The sequence below is a fragment of the Desmodus rotundus genome, chromosome 5 (assembly GCF_022682495.2).
Source record: "Desmodus rotundus isolate HL8 chromosome 5, HLdesRot8A.1, whole genome shotgun sequence".
NCBI classification, from domain to species: Eukaryota; Metazoa; Chordata; class Mammalia; order Chiroptera; family Phyllostomidae; genus Desmodus; species Desmodus rotundus.
The window spans coordinates 125,397,005-125,420,853 of NC_071391.1; the positions used below are offsets into that span (position 1 = coordinate 125,397,005).

Consider the following 23,849-nt stretch of genomic DNA (forward strand, 5'->3'; position numbering starts at 1 on the left):
CTGCAGTTCCTCAAATTTGAGTTAAAATGTAAGAAAAGTATCTTACATTTTACTTACAAGGGCAGCATCTGCTGTATTTAATATTATATATGTGCACACATATTTTGTGTTTGTTGACTTTGGAATCCCAAAAAATGAGGCTGTAAGAACCAAGTGGGTAAGTAGATGTGAAAGTGCTTTGTGAATTTTTAAATGCTTTGCTATTAAAAATGATAGAAGAATAGTACTGATGTGCTTGTGAAGGGTGGACAAAGAGGATGCAACAAAAACTTAGCTGGAGGAGGAAAGTGCAAGAGGAGAAACAAGTGGGGAAGAGGTGCTAAAGATGAAAGAAAGGAAATGGATAGACATAAAGAAAATGGAATTACGTATGGTTCTCTTTGTGCCTGTGAATCAGAAGGAGGGCAATAAGCCTGTAACTGAAGACTTTTAACATTAATTTACAGAAGCTCAGCAGGTAGTTGAAACATTCACTTGTCCATTTAGTCTATACTGACCATGTTAATAAATAAGTGAGGGTTGGCTGTATCATCTGATTGTTTCTTCAGGCATTACTGCTCTACAGGTTTAGCTAATGGCTTTAAATAGTGTAAGGGTGCTCATAAAAATAAAATAAGCAGGACTGAGTTACTATTTATTCTGGATTATTAAAAAGAAGGGGCATAGTGTGTTTAAGGAAAAGGGTAAAGTTTGACCTGCTGAAACAAGTGCAGAAAAAAATTAGAAAGTAAGACTAGAACCAAGGTAAAATGGGAACAAATTATGAACAGTTTTATATGCTGTACTAGGAGTTTGGATTTTTATTTTGTTTTATAGGTGGGGCAATGACACAAATATTTGGTGTTTTATAAAACTGATTAAAGCAGTAATAAAGAGAACAGTCTGGGGGAGCAGAGGTTGGAAGTATTTCATCAAGTAATACTATGGCCGGGTGACTGACTGAGGCAGGCTCTCTGGCCTCTGGTAGGTAGATCCCAGTCAAGGATGTCATTTAAGGTTCTGCCCTAGTTCAGGAAAGAGATAGTGATGGTCTGAATTAAGGAATTTATAGTGGGGATAGAAACAAGAGCACTGATTTCAGAGATATTTAGGAGTTTAAGTCTTTCAGACTTGGTTAGTGTTTGCAGGAGACAGAGGAAGCTGAGAATGAGTCCGAGGTTCCTGACTTGGCGGTGAGAGTATGTGTAAGTTTGAGAGAGGGGAGTCACGGAGTTTGCTTTCAGATGACTAGATATGTTCTTTAGGTAAGTAATAACATGATGAAGATATCCGTAGGAAATAGGGGTCTAGCTGAGGAGCGTGGTCAGGTTTATAGGTACGATTTGGAAGGCATACTTCCTAGTTGAAAGTTGTAGAATTAGATGAGTAGTTCTTAAGTAATGTATGCAGAACAAGAAGTATTGGCACTTAGTTTGAGAGTAGAGACATTTTTTAATATTTACCTTTCGTATACCTCCAGTCGAACCTCTACCCCCCCAACCTCATAAAGAACCCATAGAAATTAATTTGCTGCCAGGAAGCCAGAAATATTTTAGTGTCCTTGAAACAGTGTACTGCGTTCTGTCTGGCCATCCAGTACAACACAGGGAATTCATACACAAACATAACTTCCTTATTCCTCACCTAAAGTCTCTTTTTGGAATCCTTTTTGCTTCCTGGGGCTGGTGAGGTAGTCTGAACAGATACTGAAGCCTAAAGGCTTTTTTCACCTTTAAAATCTGGTCCAGAGCAGCCCTAATCAACCGTCTCTTTGCCTTTCTGTTCTTCTGATCCAGAGCTATAGAGTTTAAGCCTCTTGCAAATAGAATTCCAGACAGAGAAGTAAAAACAGCAAAAGAGAATGAACCTTGAAGAGGACTGTAATGTTTTTAATTCATTGAACCCAAAGGTTATACTCCCTAAGCCAGAGGGTATGGACTTCGTGGGTCCATTACAATAGAAGAGATGTCCAAATTCTGTAAAACAAATACATATATTAGGACCAAGATCTTTAAGTGCTGAGAGAATTTGGAAAATATCTGAGGTGGTTTAGCACTTAGTGGAAAAGATGACTTTTTGGTTCAGTTTTCAAGGAGGTAGACAGGCAAGTCTGTGCAGCGAAGAGTAAGAATAACACTATTAAAGAGGTGGGGAAAACAGTACCAAGGAAGTGGAGCATTAAGGAAGAAAAAGCAAAGGAACTGGTGAACAGGATTCCTTATCTAAAATGCACAGTATGGGTTGGTATTAATGAGAATTTTGGGTAGTTGGTTCAAGACTAAAATTTGGAATTGGAACTCCTTGAAGCACATAAGTAGAAAATTGAACATGAACAGAGGAGTATTGTATAACATGATTTAAATGGCAATTAAACACTTATGGAAAATGACAACTATTATATGTAATTTAAACTACCTAAATCCCTTATGTTTTCTCTTTGTTTTCCTATGTACTTCCATAACCATGATTCTCAAACTTTCCTGGGCATAAAAATTATATGAAGCTCTTGTTTAAAATATACATTCATCCATGTCACATGTTAACTTCCTTTTAGTTGCTGACAAGTATTTAATTGTATGGATATACTATAATTTGTTATTACTGCAGAAAGGGTTGTTTCCAGTTTTCAACTGTTAAGACTAAAGTTGCTATGAACGTCTTGTACAAGGCTTTTTGTGACATGTATTGTCACGGATGAATGCCTAGAAGAGGAATTTCTGGTTGTAGAATATGTGTATATTTAATAGTGTGAGAAACTGACAGAACAAATTCTAAGGTGGGTCTACCATTTTACATTTCTACCAGCAGTTTCCCTTCATTCTTTCTCTTACGCAAGAGTTTGGATACCATTGATGTTCTTCCTTAAATGTTTGCTAGAATTCATCAGTGAAGACACCTGGGCTATAGTTTTCTTTATGGAAAGGTTCTTAATTAAGGGTTCAATTTTTAAAAGAATGGATATAAGACTATTCAGATCTTCTGTTTTTGGTTTTTTTTTAATGCCTGTTTTGGTAATTTGTGTCTTTCAAGGAATCTGTCCATTTTATCTAACTTGTCAAATTTATTAGCTTGAAAATAAATCATACATTTTATGAAACAGTATTTCCTTTTTATATTGGTAGGATCTGTATTGATGCTCCCTTTTCCATTCCTGATATTGGGCTCATTTTCTCCTTTTCCTCCTTGAGTAGTCTAGCTAGGGTTACCAATTTTATAAATTGTTTAAAATAACCAACTTTGGGTTTTGTTGATTTTTTCCCACCCGCGGTTTACCTGTTTTCTGTTTCGTGATTTGAGCTCTTATTAATTGCTTCCTTCCTCCTTATTTTGTGTTTAATTTGTTCTACTTTTTCTAGTTTTTAAGGTAAAAGCCTAGATCATTGATTTTAAAATTTAGTTTTTAAAAATATAAATATTTGAAGCTAAATATTTTCATTAGCATTCCATTCAAAGTATTTTCTAATTTGTCTTGTCAATTTTTTTGATCCATGGATTGTTCTGAAGAATGTTGTCAAATAATTGTCAAATATTGGGGATTTTTCAGGTATCCTTTTGTATTGTGCTTTCATTTAATGCTGTTTTGGTCAGAGAATTTATTCTTAATCTAGGGTGGGGCAAAAGTAGGTTTATGGTTGTGAGTTTGTGAAACAGTTTTCCTTGCATTATTTAATTATTGTGATATTTTCTATATGAACAACTGTAAACCTACTTTTGCCCCACCCTGTATTTTCAATCCATTTAAGCTTTCTACTTGTTTTATGACCCAGCATGTGGTATATGCTGGTGAGTGTTCAGTATGTGCTTGAGAAGAATGTGTATTCTCCTGTTGCTGGGTGGAGCGTTCTGTAAATGTCAGGTTACGTTGGTCTTCATATATCTTCTTATATTTTTACTAATTTTCTATTGACTTGTTTTATCAGTTACTGAGAGAGGTGAGTCAGAGTTTTCACTGACAGTTGTGGATTTGTCTGTTTTTCCTTCCAGTTCTGTCAGATTTTGTTGCGTATTTCTAGCACTGTTTCAGCATTTTGGATGTGCACACATTTAAGAATGTTAAGTCTTGTTGATGAATTGACCCCTCTGTCTTTATGAAGTGTCCCTTTTTATCCCTGGCCACTTCTTTTGTTCTGAAGTCTCTGTTACTGGTACTGAAATTCCTTTTGATTAATATTTGTATAGAGTATCTTCTTCTATCCTTTTACTTTTAATCTATTTATAGGATTATATTTAAAGTGGGTATATTGTAGAGAACAGAGTTGGATCTTGCTTTTTATACAGTCTCACAATATTTCTTTTAATTTGGTGTGTTTACACGGTGAGTTGGCAGACTTTGGCTGCAGAACAAACTCTACCTACCACCTATTTATGTAAATAAAATTTTATTGGAACACAGTTGTGCTCCTCATTTACATATTGTTTATGGCTGCTTTTGTACTATAGTGGCAAGGTTAGGTAGTTGGGACAGAAACCATATGGTCCTCAAAGCCTGACATATTTTCAGGCTCTTCACAGAAAAGGGTTGCCAACCACTAGTTTAGACCAGTTATATTTTTATGTTGTTATTGTTGACACAATTACAGATGTCCTTCATTTTCTCCCCTTTACCTCCCTCCACCCAGCGCCCCTCCACCCCCTGACCTTCACGACATTGTTGTCTGTGTCCATGGGCTATGCATATATACGTATGTGTTCTTTGGCTAATCTCTTCCATGAGATGTGTCAGTCTGTTCCATGTACCCATTCCTCTGGTTTTATTTCGTTCATTAGTTTATTTTGTTCATTAGATTCCACCTATGGCTGAGATCATATAGTATTTGTCGTTCTCTGACTGGTTTATTTCACTTAGCATAATAATAATCTCCAGGTTGTTGCAAAGGTTAAGAGTTCCTTCTTTTTTATAGCTGCATAGTATACTGTTGGGTAAATGTATCACATCTTTCTTACTATTCTTTTTCCTTTGATTTCTATCTGCTTTTGGATGGGTTTTTAAATTTTTTTTTACTTGATATGACTTATTGAGTAAGAAACAAACTTTTTGAGAAAATAGGTTATTTTTTGATTCCATTTTTATTTTTCATATTGGTTTATAACATCTCTTAAAAATTTTTTCTGCTGCCCCTTGTAATTAATTAGTAACAGTCTGCCCTGAAAGTTACGTCACTTCCTGTGTAATGCAGGAATCTTGGATAACAGTGCGCTCCCAACCCCTCCCATCTTTTGTGACTGTCGCACATTTTGACTTTATGCGTGCTTTAACCATATTGCTATTCTTTCTGCTTTTCCCAGGCAGCTACCTTTTAGAGCAATTCAAAATAAAAAAAATTAATATGTATCTTCATTTTAACCATTTTTTTCAGACCTTCGTTTCTTTGTGTAGATCCAAGCTTGTGTGTGGTGTTATATATCTTTTGCTGGAAAAAACTTCCTTTTATGTTTCTTATAGTGAAACTCTCTCTCCCCCACCCCATTTTGTCTTCTGTTTTGGACGTTATTATTAGTGTACATAGAATTCAGGGATTCCCTCCACTTTAGCACCTTAACAGTTTATTCCACTGTCTTCCTTGCATAGTTTGTGACCAGAACCCTGCTGTGATTCTTATGTGTTTCCCTGTATGTAATCAGTGCTTTTTCCTTTTAGCTGCTTTCAAGACTTTTCTACTACTTGTTTTCAGCAACTTTATGATGGTGCCTCTTGATGTGATTTTGTTTCTGTGTATCCTTGGGGTTTATTGAGCTCCTTGGTCTGTGTATTTTCTTCATCATATTTGTAAAATTTAAGTTATCTATCTTAAAATTTTTAATCCCCAAGTATTTTCTTTCTTCTCATATTCTAATGTTACATGTTTGACAACTTAATATTAACTCATAGATCACTGAAGCCCTGTCTAGTTTTCTCTCTTTTTTTCTTTTCCTTTATTTTTAAAAGTTTCTGTTGCCCTGTCTTCAAGTTCACTGATTTTAAAATATTTCCTTTATCTAATAATGCTGTTAGGCCCATCCAGTAAGGCTTTTTTTTTTTTTTAATATCAGATAGTCTTTTCTTTTCAGTTCTGGAATCACCATTGGTATTTTTAAAAATAATTTCTGCTTCTCTGTTGAGATTTTTTTCTATTTTCATATATTCATCTTTTCCTTTAAGCCTTTAAATTCTTTTCTAGTAGCTATTTTAAAGTCCTTATATTAAAGGACTTTACCCCTGGCAGTTTATCCCTGCCAGTTCTGGATTTTGATTAGCGGTTACCACTTCTTATTTTTTATTATGTCTGGTAATCTTTTATGGAGTTACTGTGTTGAGTTCCTGATGCCTTTCCGGGGTTTCTATTGACTACATATATTCAGTGAGGTCTCTCCACTCTAGCTGCCAGGAATTTGAATGACCCCCAGACCTTTGCAAGCTCAGGTAGTTAGTTCAGCTCACATTTCATAGGTGTTCTTTCCCAGCATTTATTCTTTGACTGGTCTCATTGAGCCTCGCTTTGTGCATATGCAGCTTAATCTCCAGGCAAAGAATTAGGAGATCTCTCTACAGATTTCTGAAACCATATTTCTCCACAGTTCCCTAACTGTATTCTGTCCCTTAAATTATAGGTACTTTGTAGCCTCAAACTTTGATCTCTGTTTTTGCAACTCGGTGAGCTCTCTGTGCTCTTTGGGGTTTCCCTTCCCTGCCGCACAAGCAGAAAGCCAGGCATCAGTGAGTATTTGTTTTCCTTGTCTCAGGAATTACCATGCTGCGCTCCTGTTGTCCGACACCTGAAAGGAGTGTTCTGTGTGTATGCCCACTTCCATGGTCATCCACAGCAACAGTTCTAGCTCAGTATCAGTTACTCCATCATAACTGGAAACAGAAATCTAGAATTTGATTTTAATGTTTCTTCTTTTAAAACTTTTTAGAATATGGTTTCATTAAAAAATATAGTACTAACTAATATTTTAGTTTTCAAGCCATACAGAGAAATCCAAAGAAGAAAATTTGGAAAAGAGAAAGAAAAATAACTCAAAATTCCAAAACGCAAAATTTACCATGGTTATCTTCATCATTTCAGACATCTTTTATGATAAATGTATTCATAGAATTTTACTTTTAAAATGGATATATGTAAATAATTACTATTTTTAATTGCAAGCATTTAAATTTAATTAACAGGTACATTTATTAAGTAAAAGCGACACTGGAAATTGCTCAACCACAGATAAATATTTATTTACTTCAAGAAATATTACTTCGTAAAAGATTTTCCTCTAAGCTTATGAAATAAGATTAAGGAAAAAGCTTATAAAGCTAGAACCATTATGTTACAGACCACATGCTGCATAGGTCTCTCGTGTAAAAAGGAATCAAGTGTTGACAAATAGTTGCTGTTGGTGGGAGCTGAAATTGGTACAACATTCTAAATAACTACCTTAGCTCTGGCTGCTATTACAGATTACCATAAATTCATGGTATTATAAACAACAGGTGGCTTATAGACAACAGAATTTATTTCTCACGGTTCTGGAGACGAGAATCCGAGATCAGGGTGCCAGCGCAGCTGGGTTCTGATGAGGGCCCCCTTCAGGGCTGTGGACTACAGACTTCTCGTATTCTCACATGGTGGGAGAGAGCTGGCTAGCTCTAGCCTCCTCTCATAAGGGCGCTGATCCCGTTAATGAGAGCTCCACTCTTGCCCACTTCCATGTACCTGCACATTGGGGATTAGACTTCAACATACGAGTTGTAGAGGGACACAAGCATTCCACTACAATGGCAATTTGGAAATATTAAGAATCTTTAAGAATGTTCATGCCCTTTGTCCAAAATGCTATTTTTTGGTTATTAAAAGGAAATAAGAGGGGTATACAAATTTATATGTGCATGTGTTACTTATTCATAACAATGCTGTTTATAACGTTAAAAAATTAGAAGCCTCTTAAATGACTAAATTATGCTACAATCATATAACCACTACAAAACCATTAAAAATTATGTTCTTAAAATTTTTTGTTTAGTATACTATTGATAAAAATAATTGGCAGTTGCTAAAAATCATGAGCTTTAGGATCTTAAGAGTACATGATATAATAAAATGTTTATAATACAGTAAACTTAAAAAGATGAGACTTTTGAGTTTCTTATAAAGGAAACATTTATTAAAAAGATAAGATAGAAAATAAGATATGCTAACTTCGAGTAATTAGATTTTTCAGTCATCTCATACAGGGTGGGGCAAAAGTAGGTTTACAGTAGTCCATATGGAAAGTAACACAATAATTATTAATAATAAGACAAGAGTAAACTCTGTTTTGCGTACTCACAACCATAAACAACTGTAAACCTACTTCTGCGCCACCCTATATACTATCATATTTTTCACATTTTCTACAAAACACATGTACAATGCTCATAGTCACCCAAAAAACAACTCCTCTGATTTTTAAAATTCTGATAAAATGAGTAACGATTGGGAAGATACGGGAAGATGGATTTAAGTGATTTTAGTTTTTCTCATCTTAACCATGCCTCTTTTCCATTTTTGCAGATATTCTAACCTGAGCTTTATCAGTGCAGATTTAAAGAGAGGCGTTTGTTCTTACACTCTATATGTAATATATCTCCTAAACTTGTTCCAAACCAAGCCAGTGCCCCATGTTTCATAGTTTTAAAGTGTGGGTTTCTCTCAGGTACTTCTTTGTACTCTTGAAGATATTTAACATTGCCTTCTTTTCTCTTTTTTCCAGAGCGGTTTTTCAGAGACGTTTTGGCCCTGGTTTCTCAGCCACTGTTACTGCCCACCTCCTTGCAGATGTGGATGTCCTATGTCAAAGAAAGAACGGAAGTTATAGTCTTGAGTTTTTTAAATAAAATACTGTATTTGCTGTCTCTGTCCCGGGCATCTTAAGCATATGGACCTGGCACTCTTCAGGAACTCACTCTAAAGGTAAAATTGTTCTTTTGAAGAATTCAGTTCTGTTTGCTTTTCCTATTCGGCATTTCTAAAACCGTTTAATATTTCTTGCAGAACAAAGTCCAGATAACAAATTTAATAAGCTGTTTTACTCATAGCTGACGACTTAGTAGGGCTTGTGTTCTATGGTTAATACTTCTAATTTTTAAATTCATAGATTGTGATGTTGTAAAGGACCTGATCCAATTCCCTTTCAGATAAGCCAACCAGACTGAAACTAAGCCAGACAGCTGATGCATCATAGTGCGTGTGTGCTGTGGGGTGGGGAGGGGTTCCCTGGGACTGGGAGGTGCCAGTGCAGCTGGGCCCAGGACAGAGAGGCCCTTGATAGAAGAGTCTGTGCTCTGGAGGAGGTAAGGAGAGCTCCTCCTTTTGGGTGTCGGAGTCCTTTCTTTCACATGGTTGTGAGAAGGAGGTAGTGAATTCAAGCAGCGAGCTTGCCATCGTCCTGAGTTGCAGACATCCTGAGTGAGTCCCCTCTAGAAGAAGCCTCTCCTTCCTTGTTTAGCCAAATCCAAATTAGCAGTGAGTGAACCAGATGTCCTTTTTGTGTCCGGTACCATGTCTACTAACTGTGCACTGTGGAGCAGATGGGACTTACCCAGGAGTTTTTAATGGCAGAGCTGAGGCTGGTCTCGACTCCAGTATTCTGTATTCACTGTATCCCAGTGCCTCTCTACGTCATATGAAATTATTTTCTCAAGTTACCATTTGACACATATGGGAAACTTGTTAAGGAATGTTTTCATGTCTATTTAGATGTTATTCTCTAACTGTTCTCCATAATAACTTTTCTTACTACAGTTCTGGTGTCTATCCCGGGGGTCAGTATTGTCTCCTCAGCTAAGTCCTTAAGGACCTGTACAATATTTCATCTCTTTTGTACGACCCTTAGGACTTGGAATATTTAAGTACTCAGTAATTGTTTAGCAGCTGGTAAATTTTTGTTGTCAATTTTTTAATTGCCACAAACTTTACATATTAACATACTTACGGCTCTAGAAAGAGCTGGATTTGCTACTTAAAGCACATATCCTCAGAAGATTAAAGATTGAAAAGCGAGAGTGCTGTTGTCATTTGAAAGGAATTGAGTGCTCCCATAGATACCTTACGTTTAATGCTCTAAAAACTAGGACACATTAAGGAATGGTGAGGTTGGTTGGTTACTTACTTAAATAAATGGCTTTGGTCATCTGGTTGTGTTTTGTTTCTTAAAACTCACAATCGAAGATCTACTAAGTTTTATGGCAGCCATCAAAAGTATATATAGTTATAGAGAGTAGCTGTCTCAAATTCTTTGTGTTTTTTGGTGAACTGGTTTATTCCTTGGGGTTAAAAAAAAGAAATATTTCATGCCTTCTTAGGATGGTTTACAAAGTAGTACAATTAAAAGCAGTCTTAGTACTTGGTCCTGGTCAGCATTTCCTGCCCTGCTTTATTGAGGTATAATTGAGCAATAAAATTATATACACTTAAGGTGTACGGTGTGATGATTTGATACATACAAACATTGTGAGGTGACTACCGCAATCAAGCTAATTTACATAGCCATCACCTCATTCCCTTGTTTTGGTGAGAACATTCAAGATCTGCTCTTAGCAAATTTCAAGTATACAAGATAGTAATATTAACTGTAGCTAATGCCATATATTAGATCCTCAGAAATTATTCATCTTATAAGTGAAAGTTTATACCCTTCGACCAATATCTCCCTATCCTCCCTCACCCCCTCCCAACTCCTGGCAACCACCATTCTACTCCCTGCTTCTGTGAATTTGACTTTTATAGATTCTGAATATAAAGTGAGATCCTACAGTACTTGTCCTGCATATCTTGCTTATTTCGCCTAGCCTAATGTCCTCCAGGTTCATCCATATTGTTGTAAGTGGCAGGGCTTCCCTTTTCCTGGCTGCATAATACTCTGTTATCTAACTATGTATCCATGTTATATATAATTTTCTTTTTTTGGTTTTATATGTTTTTATTTTTTAGTTACAGTTGACATACAATATTATATTTGTTGCAGGTGTATAATATAGTGATTAGACAGTTAATATAACTTACAAATTGATCACCCTGTATATAACATTTTATTTATCCACACAGCCAGTATCTTTATGGTGTGTTTTGTGCTACGGAGGATCAGATGAGAAAATACGGATAAACTGTGTAAATCTGTAACTACTATTAGAAAAAACAAGGAACATGTGTAAAGGACACATGGACAACACCAGAGGGGGTTAGGATCAAGGGTGGAAACTGGGGATGGCTGGGGTGGGGGGAGTGGTGAGGGGAAAATGGAGATAACTGTACTTGAACAACAATAAAAAATGTTGAAAAGAAGAAATATGAAAAAAAAGAAAAAACACGGCATATACCATAATGATAATGGACAGTAATGTCATTTCTATTCGAGGGACCAAATGAATAGTAAGAATGTGGAATCTTCATTTAGACTTTCTTTTGATTTGATGTACATTTATTTTGTCTCATATTGTCTGTTTAATTTTTTATATAGTGATATTAAATATTTGTTGATATTAGGTATTAATGGCCTCTGTGGTTGGTTGAAGGATATAGTTTCTGAGTTTAGAATTTATATCTATGACATATCTTCTTAGGTGATTTTTAAAAATTTAAGTCTACCACCTGTCTTCATGCTCTCATTCCACTGATGTACACATACCCAAAGCATTTACTTTTGAGCCTTAATTTATAAAGAATTAGAAAATTCTAAGATAGTTTATGCTATATATTTTTAAAAGCTTAAAACTTTTAAGTTAACATACAGTAAAATTGACTTTTGGAGGGGGGATATAGTTCTATAAATTTTACCTCAAGTATTGATCTGTGTAACCACCCCCCCAACCAGGCTGCACAACAGTTCCATCACCTGCAGTATCCCCTCATGCCATCCCTTCGTGTCAGTCCCTAATCCCCGACTATCCTGTCTTAACCTCTGACACCCAGTGACACCATATAAATGGAATCATACCTATGTAACCTGTTAAGACTGACTTCTTTCACCTAGCATAAAGCTTCTGAAATTCATCCAAGCCGTTGCATGTGTCAACAATTCATTTATTTTATTGCTCAATAGTATTCCATTGACAAACTGTGCTACAATACGTTTATCTAGTCAACTGCTGAAAGACATTTGGATTATTTCCAGTTTAGGGCAATTATTAATAGAACTGTTAAAACATGTATGTACAAGTTTTTCTGTAAACGCAAGTTTTCATTTCTCTAGTATAAATATCAAGGAGTGGGATTGCCAGGTCATATGGTAAGTGTATATTTAACTTTATAAGAAACTGCCAAACTTTTTTAGAATGGCTATCCCAGTTTGCATCAGACTAGCGATGTATGAAATTTGCAGTTGCTCTGCGTCTTCTCCAGCATGTGGTGTTAACGACTTTTAATTTTTTTTTTGGCTGTTTAATTTGAATTTTCCTGATGGCTAAAAATATTCATGTAGTCAGTTGCCTTCCATCTATTCTCCTTGGTGAACTCTTTGTTCGAGTCTTTTGCCCATTTTTAAATTGGGGTCTATGCTTTATTACTGTTGAGTTTTGAGAGTTCTTTACATATCCTGTATACAAATTCTCTGTCAGATACACATTTGTAAATGTTTTCTCCCAGTCTGTAGCTCTTGAACAAAAATTTTTCATTTGAAGTCAAATTTATAACTTTTTTCCTTTTATGGATTATGCTTTTAGTGTCATGTCTAAATTTTTTTTGCCTAACCCATGTCATAACAATTTTATCCTATAGGTTTAAAAAGTTGTATTTTATATTTGGATCTATGATCCATTTTGAATTAATATTTGTGTAGGGTGTGAGGTGTAGGTTCATATATTTTTGCCTATGGATGTGCAGTTTTTACAATAGCATCTTTGATGAAAGACTATCCTTTCTTCACTGAAATGCCTTTGCATCTTTGTCAAGTCAGTTGACCGTATTTGTGTGGATCTCCACTTCATTCCATTGATTTATGTGTCTCTCCCTTCCCCGATACCACACTGTCTTAGTTACTGTAGCTTTAGAGTAAGTTTTAAAATTAGCATGATTGTTTCAGTTTTATTCTTGTCCAAAATTGTTAGGCTATTTTAGTTCTTTTGCTTTTGATTTTAGAGTAAGTTTGTCTATATCTACAAAAAATATCCTGGAGGCTGGTGGTTTGACTAGAATTCATTAATCTATAAATCAAATGGGTAGAATTTGTATCTTTAATATGTTGATATGTGATAAATGTGGTATGTCTTTCCATTTATTTCAGTCATCTTTGATTTCTTTAATAGTGGTGCAGTTTTCGGCAATTCTTTTACATGTTTTGGTAAATTTATACCTCATTTCAATTTTGGGGGGATCTATTGTAAGGATATTTTTAAATTTTAGTTTTTAATTATTACTTGCTAATACAAAAATATGATGGATTTTTGTTGACTTTGTAGTTTTACTTACTAGTTGTAGGAGATTCCGTGTAGATTTTTTGATATTTCTATGTAGACAATCATGTTGTCTGCAAGTAAGGCCTTTTTCTCTTTCTTATCTGTATGCTTTTTTCCCCTTTCTTCCCACACTGGCAAGGACTTCAAGTACAATGTTGAATAGAAGTGGTTGCAAGTAGAGGAGGAAAATATTCAGTCCTTTACCATTATAATGTTAGCTGTAAGGATGCCCTTTGTTTTACTTGATCTGAGTTTATTTTGCTCTTCCCCCACCCTTAACTTCTTAAGGTGGACATTTAGATTATTCTTTTGAGAATATTCTTCATTGCTCATAGAAGCATTTAATGCTGTAGATTTTCCTCTGATTGTTGCTTAGCTGCATTGTACAAATTTTGATGCATTTTTATTTTCTTTCAATTAAAAATATTTTCTAGCTCTGGCTGGTGTGGCTCAGTGGATTGAGTGCTGTTCTGTGAACCAAAGGGTTGAAGATTCAATTCCCAGTCAGGGTACATGCCTGGGTTGTGGGCCCGGTCCCCAGTTGGGGGCACATGAAAGACAACCATAGATTGATGTTTCTCTCCCTTTCTTCTTCCCCTCTCTCTAAAAATAAATAAATAAAAATCTTTAAAAATATATATTTTCTAATTTCCCTTGAGACTTCCTTGACCTGTGCATTATTTATAAGTGCATCATTTCATTTTCAAATTTTAAGAGATTTCTCTGTTATTTTTCTGTTACTGATTTCTGGTTTAAGTTCATAATGGTCAGAGAACATAATTTTTGTTATTTTAGTTCTTTTAAGTTTGTTAAGATTCATTTTTTGACCCCCATCATATGGTCTGTATACTTGAAAAGAAAGTGAATTGACCCTTTTATCATCAAATAAAACCCTTTTTTATGCCTGGTAATTTCTTTTCTTTGAAGTTTGCTTGATATTAATATAGCCACTCCAGCTTTCTTTTGGTTAGTATTTCCATGATATATCTTTTCCCATTCTCTTACTGCTAAACTATCTATATCATCTTATTTGAAATAAATTTCTTCAGGTAACATATAATTGGATCCTCTGTGTTAATTCATTCTGATAAACTTTTATAATTGTTTTATCTTTCAATTATAGTTGACAAGCAGTGTTATGTATGCCATATATATTATGTTAGTCTCTGTACAACATAGTGATTAGACATTTATGTAACTTCTGAAGCGATGGTCCCGATAAGTCTAGTACACATTTGACTCCATATGTAGTTATTACAGTATTATCGACTGTATTCCCTATGCTGCACTTCCAGCTGGTGTGTTTCGGTGTTTTACATTTAGTATAACTACTTATATGTTTGGATTTAGTGCTACCATTTTGCTATTTGCTTTTTGTTATTTTTGGGTTTTTGTTCCTCTTTTTCTCCTTCCTGCCTTCTTTTGAGTTATTTGAACTGTTTTTAGTATTCCATTTTAGTTTACCTATTGTGTTTTTTTTTAACTTTATCTCATTCTAGTGTCTTTGTGTGTGGTTGCTCAGGGATATAACATACATATTTAAATTTTTATAGTCTACTTAGAATAAATACTTTTACACTTAAATGGGATGTAGAAATCTTCACTGTATATGTCTCTTTACCCTACACCTTTTTTTTTATTGTCTTATATGTGTGGCTGCCCCATCGTATTTTCCTGAATCTCATCTGAAATATCTTCCCTTTCAAAGGTGGTTTTAGTTTGGGGAAAAGCCAGAAGTCACCGGGCGTCAAATCTGGGCTGTATGGGGGCTGAGTCATGTGGGTGATTTGATATTTCGCCAGAAAATTCTACACAAGACATGATACATAAGCTGGGCACATTGTTGTGATGAAGCTGCCAATCACCAGTTGCCCATGGCTGCGGCTTTCTGAATCATCCGAATTGTTTCTGCAGAGGAATGTTCAGGCTTAATGCAAAATTTGATGCATATTCGCTGCTGTACTTACTCAGTCATTTTGAATGCAGCTGCCACACAGTACACGTACTCAGTGGTGTCTACCGCCGCCATTAACTAGTACAGTGAAGTCGTCATTGTTCACACATGCACATTCCAGTCCACTCTCCTTGGCTGCCAAGTTATATTGATGTCATGCAAACTGTTCTCATTACATTAACAATGGCTGGACTTTTTGGACAGCCCCTGTATGTAATATATATATATATTATACACAAACTTAAATTATTTTAATTCATAGTATTTATATTTTAATTACTGTTATATTGATTATAGAAAAGTGTAACTTTAAAGGTATATGTTAGCAACCTCATTAAAAAAATTGTTCTTAATTCAGCTTACTCCCAGGTGTCTCAAACAATGATGAGAAATTACTTCAGCTTCTTATGTTAAAGTTTTTCTAAGATAAGTCATACCTAGTGCTTGTGAGGTCTTATAGCATTGAGAAGTAACGTCCAAATTTAGCATGTATCAGGAGAACAGAAGTTTATCAATGTAAGTTACTGGGCCCCAGTCCCAGAGTCCTGATTTAGTAGGTCTGAGGTAGGCCCGGAGATTTTGCATTTCTAACAAGTTCTCACGTGATTCTGATGATGGTGGTCCCGGGACCATACCCTGGGGTCAGAAATGCCTGTGTTTAAATACCAGCCTGTCAGAATGCTATGAATGTGGTGGTGTTAGAGCCAGGCCAGACCAAAGAGCCCAAGTATTAGTATTTCAAATCATCCGTGGTGGTATGTACACCACAGAAATCAGCAAATGCTACATAGTTCCAGTCAGTTCTGCTATAATGGGACTTGTACATTCCTAAAAATCACTAGGCTTAAGGGAAAATGGGATTGGACACAACACTCAGAAATTTATTCAGAAACACATTTTTTTAAGGTAGAAACCTAATAAAAGTGGTATCACAGTTTACATGTTAAAATGGTTAAAACATAAATGTTATAATAAATATGGTGTTTTGCCTTGAAAAAGACTCGAAGTTTGCATGGGAAAGGTTGCCTCTTGTGAGTTGCTGTGAAGTGGTGGAAGGAGGGTGTCTGAAGTCTGAGGGATGGGCGTGGCTCCCGACTTGGGAGGTGAACCGAGGTGGCTGGGGGATGTTTGAGGTCTGTGTGTGCTGTTTATTCCTGTGCTCACAGCTCAGTGCAGCTGGGGGCAGTTTTCCGTATTCATCTAGCATTTAATGGCACATAAGCAAGTGGGATTATGTTGTACTCATGTGGTTCCCTAATGTAACAAGCACACTGAAACAAATTTGAGGTTTCAAAACAAATGTTACAGCAGCACTGACTATATTGGGGCTTTTTGATCCCCCTCAGAGCTAGTTTACCAACACACCCCTGAAGAAGGAGCTCTTCTGTTGTCTGGAGGAGTCTTGGAGAGCTTGACAGAAGAGGTGGCCGCTGAACTGAGAGACCTGACGAGTGAGTGTGGACTTTGCCAGGTATAGACTGAGTAGGAGGAGAGCGTTCCAGGTAGCAGGAACCGTAGCACTGTGCAAAAGCACGCAGAGGTAAACCTGGTGTAGCCTTCCATGCCACTTGAAAGAATTTACATTTTAATCCCTCAGGGTGTAGAGATCACTGAAAAATTTTTTTTAAAAATTTTGAACAGAGAAGTATAGTTTCTAACACTGACTTATATGGCGCTTCCTGGTGATCATGTGGAGGATAGATTAGATTGAAGGAGACCAAACTGGAGTCTGGGAATCTAGTAAGGGGACTAGTGTGGATCTTTCATAGGCTTGTTGACCCCTTTGAGAGTATTATAGAGGTGTAGGTGCTTAAGAGCAACCATTTCCTTTCTGTGTTCCTAGAAATCAGTGTAATCCTGTTTCTTGATTTTGAGGACCAGGGCCCTGAGAGTTAGTCTTCTACATGGTGGGGGCCAGGCGAATTTATAACCAGCTTTCACAGTAGTTGGTTTTACTGTTAGCTTCATTTTTACAATGTCTGAAAATGATGTGGTGAATCATAATTGGAGGTTTTATTATTGTAATGTGCATTCATTGAGAAGTAATTATGTGGGTCAAAGGTCTCTGCTCATGGATTCCTATGTCCATTAGAGTGCAGAATAACCATTGTAAGGGATAAACATCAGGTCAAGATTCAGGGATTTAAAAAATGATGTAATTACAATTTTTCAAACAAAAGTTACATTAGATTATTTGAATAACAAGTCTCAATTAAGAAAACTATCCCACCCTTTAAAAAACTAATCTCTCCTTAGTATTCTTTAGGAAGTGTTTGGATGCCTATTAATAGAGTAGGGTACTAATAAAACTCATAATCTGGTTCAGGATACCAAAGTCACTTTCTAAAACTAATTGAAAATGAATATTAGGATAAAACATAAAAAATCATGTCCTGCAATTTTCTAGTAATAAACTCCATTATCCCACACATTATTTAGGATATGATCAGCATGTTACAAATACTTGCTAAAAGGCTAAAACATTGTATTTAAATTTAGGAAGGGCTAGAGATAAAAATAATGGAAACATTTTGAGGCTTTTTAAGAACTTTATGACCTTTAAAATTTTGGAGAGTATAATTAATGGATGATAGACGCACAGAGGCCATAAATGCTCAGTAATTCATCTCTGATACTTCTATGAGGTAATAGTTGCTGCCATTTTTAATTTTTCTGATGGAGCATAGGTCATTTTTTAAATTATAAAGCTATAAATTGACAAGTAATACATGATTTTTGCAGAAAAATAAAAGATTACTATTTGCTTGAGTAAAAATTAAAACTGAACCTTAAGGAGCACTGATTTTGTTTTCCTCCCTCACTCGTATTTTCAGCTTTTCTTTGATAGGAAAAAGTATTTAATCATCAAATTCCAGGTTCCCACCATTGACTACATGCTGTTCAGCTATGACAGCTGCTTGTGAAAGGAAGCCTTGGGTGTAGGCATATGATTGAAATGTATTGTAATTAGATGCTCATGGTGACACTGTTTCATGGATCTCAGTTCACTTTAAAAGGCAGGTATTCTAATGTTTACCTCAGCCGGACATGGCCAGATTGCATGTATGCTCTTTCTTTGCTTTGTTGTCCAGATTCCTCTCCTGTAACTATCTCAAGAGTACTAATCTTTTCTTTTTACCACACGTTATTTTTTTCTAGTCTTCCGCATTTACAGAAGTATTAGTGTGCCTTTCTCCTATAGAAATAAGCTTTTCTTTTTCTGCCTTGCCATACTTTTATCCATACTTTGTTTTCGGACTGAGGCATTTGGCTCTTCTAAACTATTCAGACGATCATCAGTGAATTCATAGTCATTTAATATGACCAAGCACAGGAGTAAACGCATCTTTTTTAGCGTGGCACAGAAGGAGAGCCTTTAGGGCCTATTTTTCCCAACTTTCCCGGTGCTCTCTCTTTTACTTCACTCCACCTGCTTTATACTTCAGCCATCTTTTTTTTTTTTTATTATTCAATTACAGTTGTCTGCCTTTTGTCCCCATCCCTCCACCCACCCCAGCCGAACCCACCTCCCTCCCCCACCTCCACCCTCCCCCTTGGTTTTGTCCTACTTCAGCCATCTTAACCACTCCTCGTGCTTTGAAAAGCCAGACCCTTTCCTGAGTCTGTGCTGTTGCATTATCTCTGCCTGAAATGCCTTTCTCCACGTGGTAGGTACCTATTCATTCTTCAAAACCTAGCTCAAAATCATCTTTTCTGTGAGGCCGGTCCTGACCCTTGCATTTGGTAGGATTGTGTACAGTGACAAGTAACTGAACCACCAAAATAACAGTGACCTAAAAACAAGAGAGAATTTATTTTTCTTCTATAAACATTTGGAATTTGCACTGTGAGGCTGAAATGACAGCCCTAATTCAGAAACTCACTAGGGAAGTAATTTCCAGCTCACTACTTCAGAATCTCTCATCTCTCTCAGACCTTCATCCTGTCAGTCCACAATTAAGGTATCTTTGTTTTAAGCAGCATGAGTACGAAGGAACAAAAAAAGGCATTGAGGTCATATGCAAGCTATCCCTTGAAGTTTCCCTAAAGCTTCCACACTAAATTTCTGCTTGCATCTCATTGACCTGAAGGAAGGCTGAGGAATACGTCTTTATTCGTGGTGACTCAGTGCCAGCTTATTGTATTATGGCAGAAAGGGAGAACACGTAGGGGTGTAACTAGCACTTTCCCAGATAGAGGTAGTTGCTTTGTGCATTGTGTTCCTGTAGCACTCTAATTAATTAGCATTTAGGTTGTGTTGTAATCTTTTTGCCTTTTCTACCAGATTGTGGGCTTTTTTTTTTTTTTTTAAATATCTCCAGTACCTTACATAAAGTTTATCACCTAGTCTGTGGTCATAAAGTGTTGAGTGAATGGATAAAGTCATTCAAGAAGATCGCAGCAAAATTATCAGAGACACAAGCAGGTAATGATTTTTTTAAGTATTTTTTATTGATTATGCCATTACAGTTTTCCCAATTTTTCCCTCTTTATCCCCCTGCCGCCCTGTACCTCCAGCCCTCCAGCTTCCCCCACCCCCTTAGTTCATGTCCATGGGCTGTACATACAAGTTCTTTGAGTTCTCTGTTTCCTATACCATTTTTTATTTCTCCCCATCTATTTTATGCCTACTAATTATGCTTCCTTTTCCCTGTGCCTTTTTCCCCCTATTCCTCCCTTCCCCCTCCCCACTGAAATCCCTCCGTGTGATGTCCATTTCTCTGATTCCGTTCCTGTTCTAGTTGTTTGCTTAATTTTTGTTTTCATTGTTTTTCTTCTAGGTTCATTAGTTGATGGTTGTGAGTTTGTTGTCATTTTATTGTTCATATTTTTTATCTTTTTCTTCGATAAGTCCCTTTAACATTTCATATACTAATGAAATGTTAAACTTGGTGATGATGAACTCCTTTAACTTGACCTTATCTGAGAAGCACTTTATCTACCCTTCCGTTCTAAATGATAGCTTTGTTAGATAGAGTAATCTTGGATGTAGGTCCTTGCCTTTCATGACTTCAAATACTTCTTTACAGCCCTTCTTGCCTGCAAGGTTTCTTTTGAGAAATCAGCTGATAGGCTTATGGGCACTCCTTTGTATGTAACTGTCTCCCTTCCTCTTGCTGCTTTTAGGATTCTCTCTTTGTCTTTACTCTTGGGTAACTTAATGATGATGTGCCTTGGTATGTTCTTCTTTGGGTCCAGCTTCTTTGGGACTCTGAGCTTCCTGGATTTCCTGGAAGTCTGTTTCCTTCACCAGATTGGGGAAGTTTTCCTTCATTATTTGTTCAAATAAGGTTTCAATTTCTTGCTGTTGTTCTCCTTCTGTCACCCCTATAATTCAGATATTGGAACATTTCAGGTTCAGGTTGTCCCAGAGGTTTGTAAGTCTCTCTTCATTTTTTTGAATTCTTGTTTCTTCATTCTGTTCCAGTGGGATATTTATTTTCCCCCAAATCGTTGCTTTGAGTCCTGGTTTCCTTCCTGTCACTGTTGGTTCCCTGAATATTTTGCTTTATTTCATTTTGGGTATCTTTCATTTGTTTTTTCATTTTTCATCCAGGCTCAATCAGTTCTGTGAGCATTTTGATTACCAGAGTTTTAAATTCTCCATCAGATAGGTTGGCTATCTCCTCATCACTGAGTTCTCTTTCTAAAGTTTTGCTATGTTCTTTCATTTGGGCCATATTTCCTCTCTCAACACACCTGATAAGTTGTAAGGGGGCGGGGCCTTGGGTATTCATCCTAGCAGGGCAGCAACCGTCCTTGCTGCGCTGCAGCGCTGCCTGTGGGAGGGGCCAGAGAGGGAACAGTTTGGCCGGCCTGCCCAGCTCTAGTGCACTTCCCAGTGAACTCTCCTGAGACTGGGAGTTTCTCCCACCGCGGATCTGCTCTAGTCCACAGTCAGCTCTGAGTCTCAGTTTCACCTTCAGCCAGCCCTGCCCGCATGTCTGCCGCAGCACCAGGGGGTTCTCTGAGCCTGCCCACGCGGCCCTGGAGGTGCACCGCCTCCCTCGGTTTTTCTCCGCCAGCCTGGCCCATGCAGTGCGCCGCTTCGCTGATGGTTCTTACCAGTCTGGTTGTTCTGGTTGACTGTTTCTTTAATTCCTTGGTTGTGGGATTTTCATGCAGTTTGATTTTCTGACACTTCTGGTTGTTTATTGATTTTAGATTGGTTGTTATCCTCCTTTTGGTTGTACCAGGAAGTGAAGGGTTTCTACCTGCTTCCATCTTGGCCGAAACTCCCAGGTAATGAATGATACTTCAATACCATGTGAACAAGGGTAATTGCTTATGTAGATGTTGATTTCTAGACTTAATTTTTTTTCTCTATTACATAGGGAGAAATGGACACTGCCAGTAATAGAGGGCGTAGCTTCTCCTTTTCAATAATGCCTCAAAATTGATTGATCATACACATGTGACACAAGTTATTTAAAAGGTGGTATATTCTTCCTGTGTTGTACTAGCTTTTTTGTTGTGGTAAAATGTACATGAAAATTACCATTTTAACCATTTTTATGTATATCTCTCTTTGGCATTCAGTACGTTCACATTATTGTTCACTGGTTATCACCACCCATCAGCAGAACTTTTTTTTCTCTTCCTCACTGAAACTGCACCCGTGAACCAGTAACTCCTCATTCCCTCCTGGCAGCCGCCCTTCTACTTCCTTCTCCAAATGAGACTGCGCTAGGAATCTCATATACGAGGAGTCAGACAATATTTGTCTGTTTGTGACTGGCTTCTTTCATGTAGCATAATATACTCAAGGTTCTTTTTAAAGCTGAATATATTTCATTATATATATATATGCATCACATTTTATTTATCCTTTCATCTGTCACTAGATGCTTCGGTTGCTGTGTTACTTTGTTTTCTACAAGTATTTTCAATACAAATAATGTCCTATTCTATTGTAATTTCGCTACCACTACCCCCAAACAGAAGCCATTTAATTACATACCTTTTTATAAGAAACTTTATGAAAAGTGCAAAGATAATAAAAACAAACATCTATATTAGGAACTTATTTTTATGGGAAGTAATCCATACCTTTTCCCAATCATTAGTTTCTGAAGTATAAGTTAAAAAATAAAAATTAAGTTATGAAAAACATCTTTGTGTCAAATCTGGGAAATAGGTACAAGAGAGGAATTAGAAGAAGATATGGTGGCCTTTTGCAAGGAGAGGTTAGTTTTGCCTGAATGGAGAATGGCTTGATTATATGGTGAAGACACAAGAGAGTACAGCCTGTGAATGCCTATCCTTGAAATACGGAGATTTTACTGTGGCTGGACAATGAGAAAGACATTATTATAGTTGTAGATGGGGGGGTTTGTTTTTATAAAATTTCTCTAACATTGAAGGAAAAAGGATGAAGAATGAGTGGAGCAGGGAAAATTCGACCCATTCCTATCACTTGACCGCTTTTGTTACCAGATGGATGTTAGTTTAGTGACAATAATTATTGAATGTTTCATTGCCTAGTAAACTCTGAGTTTTGGCCTCTATCCCACTGGGCACATCTAAATTAGCAGTCAGATTCTTTTACTATAGTTCTCTGACCAAGCTTTAAAATAATTATTTACATAGAATACATGCCTGGTGGTTTAAACAGAATCTCATATACACTTTCCCATTGCAGCTAATTGTTTAGTCCATTTGGCAGCATGATGAGTCATACTTCAGTAGCCAACTCACAGACCAGATATTGATTTACTTAGTTACGTGAGCCGAGACCCAAGGACCAGAATAGAACAGAGCACCTTGGCTCTGATACCTTTTTGTCTTTTCCTAAGAAATCTGGATGTACATTTCCATCTCTCCCCTAGGAGTACTGCTTTAAAGATAAACTTGACAGGCCTGAAATGATCTAAGAAGAAAAGAACAAATCGTGGTGTTAGTAGTAAACCCTTTTAGAGAAATTAGAACTTGATGTAGACATTAAAAATAGATTAGTGGAATAGATTAGTAGAATGGATTAAAAGAAGTGTTCAGAGTAAAGAAAATGAAGTTGGGGTAAAATGGGGACTGGTTATGGAGAGCAGGCAGGGAAAGGCAGGCACAAGATGTGTGCACCTGTCGGATGTTGCCAAAAGGCAGTGAGCTGGTTATGTCAGGAGTCTAGGAAGAGAGGAGAGACTAAGGTGTTGTGGAGATAATCTAGGAATGTGGCAGCAGAAATCTGGACAAGGTTACTGGCAGTGAAAGTGCAGAGAAAGGGTAAATTTGAGAGCCATTCTGGACAAAGAAACTGTTGAACTAGGTAACATTAAATATAATGGTGTTAAGTGGAAAAGGAGTAAAATAAAATTCTAAGACATTCCATAGAAACATAGTACTGCTATTCCAGTTTGGGGAAAAAAAATCTTAAGTTAATTTTAGGTATAGTGAATATAAGGTGCAATGAGGAACAGCCAAAATGAGATAGATTTTTTAGGCTATTAGTGGACGGAAAAATTGGTGGAATTGTGGACTATAAGTGTGCTTCCTATACACATCCAGGCAACAATTGGTTCGAGA

General features: G+C 36.7%; 1 protein-coding gene across 10 annotated transcripts in view; it reads left to right on the top strand.

Annotated features, from left to right (window-relative positions):
• Positions 1-23,849, top strand: part of SOCS5 (suppressor of cytokine signaling 5) — a 66,964-nt gene that overhangs the window by 7,641 nt on the left and 35,474 nt on the right. For 3 of the 10 annotated variants that reach the window (XR_008426853.2, XM_053924239.2, XM_053924233.1), the window contains exons 2-3: positions 8,698-8,897; positions 16,676-16,780. The exons of 2 other annotated variants lie outside the window; for them this stretch is intronic. The gene's annotated coding sequence lies outside the window, so the exon portion shown is untranslated. Of the gene's footprint in view, positions 1-6,567; positions 6,674-8,697; positions 8,898-16,675; positions 16,801-21,553; positions 21,573-23,849 lie in introns of those variants that run through there. 5 more of the 10 variants (XM_053924238.1, XM_053924237.1, XM_053924235.1 and 2 more) reach the window with 4 other exon arrangements.